The following is an 8939-nucleotide window of genomic DNA, read 5'->3' as shown; positions in this document are numbered from 1 at the left end:
ACACAACCACACACACACTTCCCAACACCGAAGGAGTAGGGTGACACCTCGATCTTGATAATAATCTATCGATTGGCTTCTCTCTCAAACACACACACACACACGCACACACACACTACCCGACACCGAAGGAGTAGGGCGGCACCTCGATCTTGACAGTAATCTATCTACTCCTCTTTCAAACACACACACATACACACACACTCTCTAGTTGTGCCTCTATGCCTATCGCGCACACTCTCGATACGTCTTTCTCTCCCTCCCTCCCCCACCCCAACAATGACAGCAGAAGGGTGACAACTCAATCTGATCATAATCTTTGAATTGGTTTCTCTCTCGAACATTGTGTCTATGTGCCTCGCTCAGTAGCCCCCTCGATATGTAGACTTCTCGCGCGTGCGCAGCTGTAGTGACGATGATGCTGAACCCAATGTGCCTCGTTTTTACTGGCCTCATGTGCTAGTTTTCACCTTGTTTTCTGTTAATTAACAAGGCAACCTTTTATTTGTTACTACTAGTGAATCCGAAATCATTCGAGGCAGACATAAAATATATCACTTCAACCCAATTATCACAGTAACTATTTTAAAAGAAACTAGCTAGATGCTCGTGCATTGCACGGAACATCAAGATGCATTTGTATGAGTAGTTTATCTTGTGAGAGAAAATGATGAACGAGGGAAGGCCGTATTTGCGAACGTGGAGAGGGGTGTGGGTATATTTTTGCAAAATTTCCATAGTTTTCTTCCTATTCGTTAGATATAAATCCGACGGCCTATATTGTAGGATGGCACGCACACCATCATCACCAACTCTGTTTTCTACTCCCTCCGTTCCTAAATATTTGTCTTTTTAGAGATTTCAAAAAGTGACTACATATGGAGAAAAATGAGTGAATCTACACTCTAAAATATGTCTACATACACATCCGTATGTGGCAGTCCATTTGAAATCTGAAAAAAAAACAAATATTTAGGAACGGATGGAGTATAAGAGTAGACATGGAGATATATCAGCAGCATGGTCTACAACAAAAATGTGTTGGACTGGTTAGCGTCGGATGCTCGCAACGCGATGACATGAGTTCGAATTATGTCTTTAACTTTATATTTTTATATTATATATTACTTATTTAATATATACTTCTTTCGCTACTGTACTGATAGTGGAACCCGCAGAGTACTTAGAATACAAGATTAAGGATGGACTTGTTTCTTTTTAACTTTCTGTACGAAGCTGTAGCCACCCTGGAAGTCACGTGTACATTGTACATGCAATTAACTTTTTATAGAGGGACAATGATAAATGCAATTAACTCAAATGGATTGGAGTCACTCCATTATTTCCAGCATAAGAGCATCTCCAACGACAGCCGGCAAATTTCCTCCCGTTTCCTTCCGCGGAGGACGACATCAAAAGCCAGTGGCATACATTTTCACAACTCTAACCAACCAGATGAAATTCGTGCAAACACGGACTGATTCCATATAAGCATGAAGGATTTCGTATAAAAAAGCCGGATCTTCATATAAACATGATGGATTTCATTGCATTTACATGAACTAAGCGGTGCCAATCCGGCTATCTTGTATAATTAATACTCCCTCCGTCCGGAAATACTTATCCTAGAAATGGATGTATCTAGACTTATTTTAGTTATAGATACATACAATTTATCCATTCTTAGAACAAAACTTTCCTGCCAGCTGGAGAGGGAGTTCATAATCTAAATGGCCGCCTGCGGATCCCTTTGTCTTCCTCATGTCCGGCACACACTTTGCAGGGTCGACGAAGGTCCTCGGAAGAGACGAAGAAGCAAAGAAACCACCTGAATGCGCAGTCGTTGCCTCGACAGTGGCCTTCATGGGACCCAAGTGGCGGCGGCCTCTCGTGTTCTACTTCTCCTCGATGATGGCGGCGGACACGGAGAAGCTGGCCACCGACTCGTCGCTGTTCACGCACCCAGCTTCTGTCTCTGCCTGCATGGCGCTGCCGCGGGTACGGGAGGCGCGCCCACAAACACGGGAGGCACAGTACGACGCGGCAGCGGCGCCGCCTGTACCGGTGTGCTCGCCGCCATGCCGGTGTGGAGCAACTCGCCACTCCTCATAGAGCTGAACTGGAGCGGCGAGTTGCTGAACCACGTGTCTGCTTGGGGCGACAACTGGCTCCGTTGGGCCAAGCGAGGTTGGTGAAGCACCGAGCGGCCTCGCCCGTATCCGGAGGGCTCGGCAGGCCACCCAGCTAGGTAATATGCCGGAGAACGGCTCCTCGGAAGCCATCAGAAGAGTGGAGAAAATGGTGAAGGCGGAGATGGGGGAGCGGCGGAGGGGTGCGATTCTTGCCCGCCGTCTGTCTGGCCTCGTGTAAATAGAGGGCGGATGGTAGGAGCTTGGCCGGCGTCTGGCCTCATTTAAACTGAGGGTGGACGGGAGGAGCTCGGCCGGTGTTGCGTTTAATTCCGGCCCGCTCATGAAGGGACGTGTGGCCGGAGTAGGTTTCTCGGTTTGCATGCGGGTTTAACGGAGGGGTTTGATGGAGGCGAGGAGGCGTGTTCAGTCGGGCGGTGCAGTACTATTCGATTTGACAGCGGGCGGCGCAGTTCGCGATACGGCTTTAATGCAGACGAGCGAGGGAGTAGCGGTTCCCAAAATGTTGAACGTCCAATGCATCCTCCTTCAATTAATGCATGAGGGAAGTAATGGGAGGAGGACCAGGAAAAGAGGTTGCACAATGTGAATGCAATGTAGTTTGCCCTCATATAAAGGCGCCCCTCCATTCCAATGCATCTCCACATCGTACACACCTAAGCATTTGCTTAAGCACCTACACTAAGCGCAAAAGAGCTCACTCTAGACCCATGGTGGCGATGCGCGCGAGCGGCTAGTGGCTGTGCCAGATGGTCCACGACGTCGGCCTGTGGCATGGCGCCGAGGACCGTCTCCAGATGGTGTTGGAGACCGACTGGTGGATGGTCGCCGTCGACGCCAACTACGACTCTCGATTGGACCAAATGATCATTGCCACCACAAACAAGTTCACCGTCCTCAAGAAGCTCTTGGACGACATCGTCGTACTCCTCCAGCCCGCGCGCCCTGGCTCCTCATTGCCTGCCACCCTAATCGGCCTCCATGGTCGGAACCTCTTTCAAGCACTGGTGGCCCTGCGACTGCCCGCCGACGCCACGAAGAATGTCCACCTGGAGGTCGCGCTCGCCGCGAGGCGCCTCGCCCTGCAAGAATTCATCAACCTACACATCCACGTGTACGAGCAAATCGTGTACATAGGTATCTACAAGGCCAGTGAGGACGCTACGATGTTCGCCTTCCTCAACCGGTTCGAAGCCTTGGATGCCTTTGCTGAGAAGCACCTCGACCTTGCCACAAAAGGCGCCGCTCCTTAGCCGCTGGTCGGTGGCCCGGTGCACTAAGTTGAGGAGGAGGAGGTCGTACGTTAATGGATGCATCTTTCTTCTTGCCTTCTGTAACCACCACTGCAATCGCATCATCATCGTGGCCTTAATTCTTATTGTGGTGTTGCATTCTCGTTCCAGTCAATACGGACATGTGCGATCCCTTTGCTTAATTATATGCATCACTTTAACCAGTACTCCATCCGTTAATTTATAAGTTGTGCTTACCTTTTCCATCAACTTCGTGTAACGCATGAGTATCTTGCTAGAAACACTAGAACATGTCAGACTGCGTGTGACCAAACCGACGATGCGCCAACCTAGCTACTATGTACCCTGCTTATTTGGCGGAAATAGCCCCGCCCTAGCGTTTCCAATCGTTATTTCTATCTATCGATCGTGCCAAGGAGCAGAACCAAAATGTTACAATTTATACATGTTTCTCTACTCCTACTCCTATAAAAGACTCAGTTGGTGATGGTGGTGTGTCTGCCATCCGTCGTTTCTGACCATTAGATCTGCATCTAACGGCTATGAGGTAAGTTGTGGCATTTTTGCAACAATAGCCCACTTCTCTGCTCCAATTTGCAGAAAACCCCTTATTATCTTGAAAGCAACCACATCCCTCCCTCACCTCATCAAAACAGCCTGAGAAATATATTTTGAATGAAAAGTACTCCCTCCATTCCTAAATATTTGTCTTTCTAGAGATTTCAATAAGTGACTACATACGGAGCAAAGTGAGTGAATCTACACTCCAAAATATGTCTATATAATCCGTATGTGATAGTCCATTTGAAATCTCTAAGAAGTCAAATATTTAGGAACGGAGGGAGTAATATATTAGGAGTATATCAAAACAAGAGTGATTTCTTTCAAGTTTGTGAACAAGTACTACTATTCAACTACTTTGGATCCGTCGCAACGCACGGGCACATTGCTAGTAAAAGGAAAAGGCATGTGGCGTTCGCGTCGCACTCGCCCCACACACGCCCGGGAATCGGGAGTACTCCACGGCCCGTCCGGCACGACACATAGCTTAGGGAAGGCGTGTTGCCTAGCATTTTCACTTTCATGTGGGACCGCCGTTGAGCAAACTGACTATTGGCAAACCGCACCCCGCCCGCCGCCGGGTTGGAAAACAAAAATGAGGGGAAGATCTAGTTGTAGCACGGAAGCCAAGAAATTTGGTGTCAGATGGGGCTCGTTAATAGAGTAGGAGCATTCCGTACTACTCTGCTCCAGGGGCCTCAAGGGCTCGAATACATAAGCTTTATATTACAATAATACAAGCTTTATATTACAAGCCAAATAATACACAAGAGTCAGCGGAAGCAACAATATCTGAGTACAGACATGAGTTAAACAAGATTGCCTTAAGAAGGCTAGCACAAAAGCAACAATGATCGAAAAGGCAAGGCCTCCTGCCTGGGAGCCTCCTAACTACTCCTAGTCGTCGGTGGTCTTCACGTAGTAGTAGGCATCCTCCAGGTAGTAGTAGTCATCAGTGGCGTCGTCTGGCTCCTGGGCTCCGTCATCTGGTCGCAACAATCGGGTATGGGGGGGAAAGAAGTAGCAAAGCAACCGTGAGTACTCATCCAAAGTACTCGCAAGACTTACATCAGATCTAAACTAAGTATGCATCTATATCAAAGGAATGGGTTGTATCTGTGGACTAAACTGCAGAATGCCAGAAGGGAAGGGGAAAGCCTAGCCTATCGAAGACTAGCATCTTCTGGAAACCACCATCTTGCAGCAACAGGAGGGAGTAGAGTAGCATAAAGTAAAGTAGCAGTAGTGTTATCAACCTCGGCTAGAGATCCTTTCTCGACTCCCTGCGAGAAAGCAATCCCAGAGCCGTACTATCCATTTCTGATCACCATCCATTTCTCATCACAACCCATTTCTCATCACAAGTATCCAGTTCTAGTTGTATCGATCGGGATACAACTCCAAGTGTCCATTACCGTAGGACAGGCTATCCATAGATGTTTTGTTCCCTGCAGGGGTGCACCAACTTACCCACCACGCTCGATTAACTCCGGCCGGACACATTTTCCTGGGTCATGCCTGGCCTCGGCCAAACAATATGCCGCAACCCGACCTAGGCTTAACATTCCACCGGATTCTGCCACATGTAGAATCTAGAAGACTCCATGGTTGAACTTCATTCATGACTAACTTTGCCACAACTAAGCTTAGGCAAAGTGTGTCTGCCACAAAAAATGTGGCTAACAAAATGTCCACCACAAGTGTGGCAAGATTTGGCAAGAAGTTGAGTCTATGACATGTGGACCATGTAGCTAGAAAAGTGTGGCAAGCCACAAGTGTAGCAATGAACCAAACACATGCCAGCATGCCTAAGCTTAGGCGTGGCAACCTTAGGCTACAAACCAAACCATAACTTCGAAAGTTGGTCATTGGATGAAGCCAATCCGACGATACAAAGATGGCAAATCCGAGCACTACTGGCCGCTGGATATCATCTACATTCCACCAGATTTTGCCACATGTAGAATCTAGAAGGATCCACATGTAGAAGCATAATGCACAAACCACCAGAATCTCATGCGTGCAATGCACGTGTACCTTACTAGTAGTTGGTAGTAGTAAGAAACAAATTCCGGGTTTGGCACGAGCTTGTACTGTGGGAGCACCACAAGGCCTGCCGCAGGAGTTACATTTCCCTCTCGGGGCCCACGGGACCGATCTTCAGTGGCTTAGTGCCCGTCCTATGAGTCAATGACATGCGGACCTTAAATGCGGCTGGCCCACAAGTCATTCTCATGGTGGTGGTGTGGTTCGCGACTCACTCGTTCGAGATGAACCGGTCGGTGGTGGCGTGGCCGTGGCGAGGGTGCCACAGCTGGGCGTCGGGGCGTTACGAGGCATAGATGGCCACACCGGCGGGTACTACCTACAGTATAGAAGTACTCGAGCTGAGGATTGATGCTCGGGACGAAATGTGTCACAGCCGCTGGATGAAAATTCGATGGTGCGGGACGTGTGGTGTCATGGGTTCGTGCGGTGTCGTGGGAATCGCGTGTGTCTATGGTAGAAACTTGATGCTCGCCACATTTAAGGTGGCCCACATGTCATGCACACAAAGGCGGAGGGGAGGTGCGGCCGAGAGGGGTGAGGCGCACGTCGGGGGACGTGGTGCCGTGGGTTGGAGCGGCGTCGTGGGAATCACGAGTGGCAGTGGATGAAATGTGATGGTCGTCGTAGTTGAACTTCCATGGAGAAGCTGCCATGTCTACGGACACATGCATTGCATACCGATCACTAGAAGGAGTAGTAAGCTCAAAAAAAGAAAAGGAGTAGTAGAGAAAGCTAGGCGGATAAATAGTTCCTTATAGTCAAGCGGACCCACGCTACTACTTGTTCCAAAGACATGCACACCATCGAAATAGTCCATCTATATCAATATACATAGAGAGGGAATATTTTTTTACAAGATAGGAAATAGTTCATCCATCCATAATGCCCTGCTGCTGGTGCAGCATCTTCTTCTTCTTCTTCTTCTTCTTATTCTCATTTTCTGTGGGAGACGGCATCGCAACAAGCTCTCTGGACCTTGCAGCTATCTCGAAACTCACACGAGCACCGAGGGCAGCATATTTTATCCGCTCGTACGTCAAGGGATAATTCTCCCATCCAGACGACCTTAATGCCAGCGTCTCGTCACCCTTCTGAAGATTTGTTCCTAGCACAAAATTTGCTACGTCGAATAGGGATGGTGTCGGTTTATCGCAATCTTCTATAGGAATTTTTATTCTGGTTTGTCGGTCAGTGATGCCTTTCAAATCAAGGTTGTATGGCTCCAACTTCTGTTTGTCCCCTGCGATGGCTGCCCCACAGAAGTATATGTCCTCCCGAGACAAGAAATCATGAAGCTCACCTGGTATGGAGGGCGCGTGTATGATGTGGTACACCAAAACATTATCTTCTAGGCATAGCTGAAGGACAGCGGCACGTTGGATCTTCCCAGTGGCACGCTCCATGTACTCTGCGTCGAGACCAATGTTCATCTCCACCTTTCGGAGGGAGTTGGATACATTGTTGATCCACTTCCGAACAACCCTTGGGTGGTCGGTGACTGTGGAAACTATGCTCAACGAGCCTTCTACGAGGACATGTTGGACGCTAAAAACCTGCATCTCGATCTCTTTCACCATTTGGAACCGCTGGACCGGAGGGCTATGGTTTGGAGAATTATGATAAGATGGCTAATCTAACTGAAGAAGATGATTATTTATAGGGGCTTCGGAATTACTCCAGGAGGATGTGAAAAGGTTAAAACGATGTGAATGCAGTGTGGTTTGGATGCAAATGAAGATCAAGGAGTAGTGAAAAAGCCGAGGAAATCGGTTCCCCGATGGAGAAGTAAATGGGAGAAGTTATGCGCATCCATGAGGAGAGGTACGGTGGTTTGACTGCTGCATGCAATGGATTGGACGGGCTCTTCGGTTGCCTTCTCTCTCTCCCACGCGCACAGAGTGGCCAACTTGCATGCTGCAGTTTATTGGCTTGAGTCGGGCTGCAGCTGCTCATGCGTACGCTAATTAATGATGTGAATGCAGGGCATGGAGGGAAATGGGCGCATGCAAAAGGGTATATACGCAGACTAATTAGAGAAATACTGAAAAAGTTATGCGCAGACAAATGAGGACCAGAGGGAGTACTACTCATGTTCCTACTACGGTTAAGGAATATGCGGTTATCCTCAAAAAAGAAAAGTCCTTCTTCGCGCTTTCGCATGCACGAGAATTTGGTTCTGCTCGCAATATGGATGATAGCTGGAGGATGAAGTGAACCCAGAGGCATGCTAGCATGGGAGTGAACTCATGTTCCTACTACTCCCACTAGTAGGAGTAGTACAACTGTGGTACACTTGATGGTCAAAATACTATTATTCATCCGGTCCTCATAGTGAAGTGACAAGACCCTGCGCCTGAGGTGACACCAGTCCAGGCGGCGTGTCCGGGTTACCAAAGTCAGCCTCACCTTGTGCACTATGCAGTCACTGTCAGCGCCGCTGTATAGCATGCCTCACCTCATCTCCCTCTCCCCTAGCACCACTCCATCTCCATCTCCGTCTCGCCAGAGATCCTGAGGTCACTCTTCATTATCTCACTGTGCCCCCGCATACCCTCGCCTCGCTCGCCTCCCCCAGTACCACTATTCCCCCGCTAGCCGCTCCAGCACCGACAGCCTTCTCCCCCGTAAATCAAGCCCCCCAAAACCCCACCTTCCAAACTCCACCATGGCCGAACGCAAACCGCGCAGGATCCATATGAGTTGAGATTGGAGCAATCTCCCCAGTGACGTCATCGACCTCTGTTGTTCGTGTATGGATATGTTGAGCGCCTTGCGGCTGGCTACATGCTCGAGGGGCATGCACACGGCCATCATCGAAGAGAGGCCAAAGCTTTTCAAGACAACCTGCTTGCTGCTATCTGGTCTTGCGAGATTGGCTCACCATGATACGGAGGCGTACATGATGCCCCTCGACTTCAATACGATC

This window comes from Triticum dicoccoides, chromosome 2A, assembly GCF_002162155.2.
Source record: "Triticum dicoccoides isolate Atlit2015 ecotype Zavitan chromosome 2A, WEW_v2.0, whole genome shotgun sequence".
NCBI lineage: Eukaryota > Viridiplantae > Streptophyta > Magnoliopsida > Poales > Poaceae > Triticum > Triticum dicoccoides.
Note: the sequence above shows the minus strand (reverse complement) of the source record.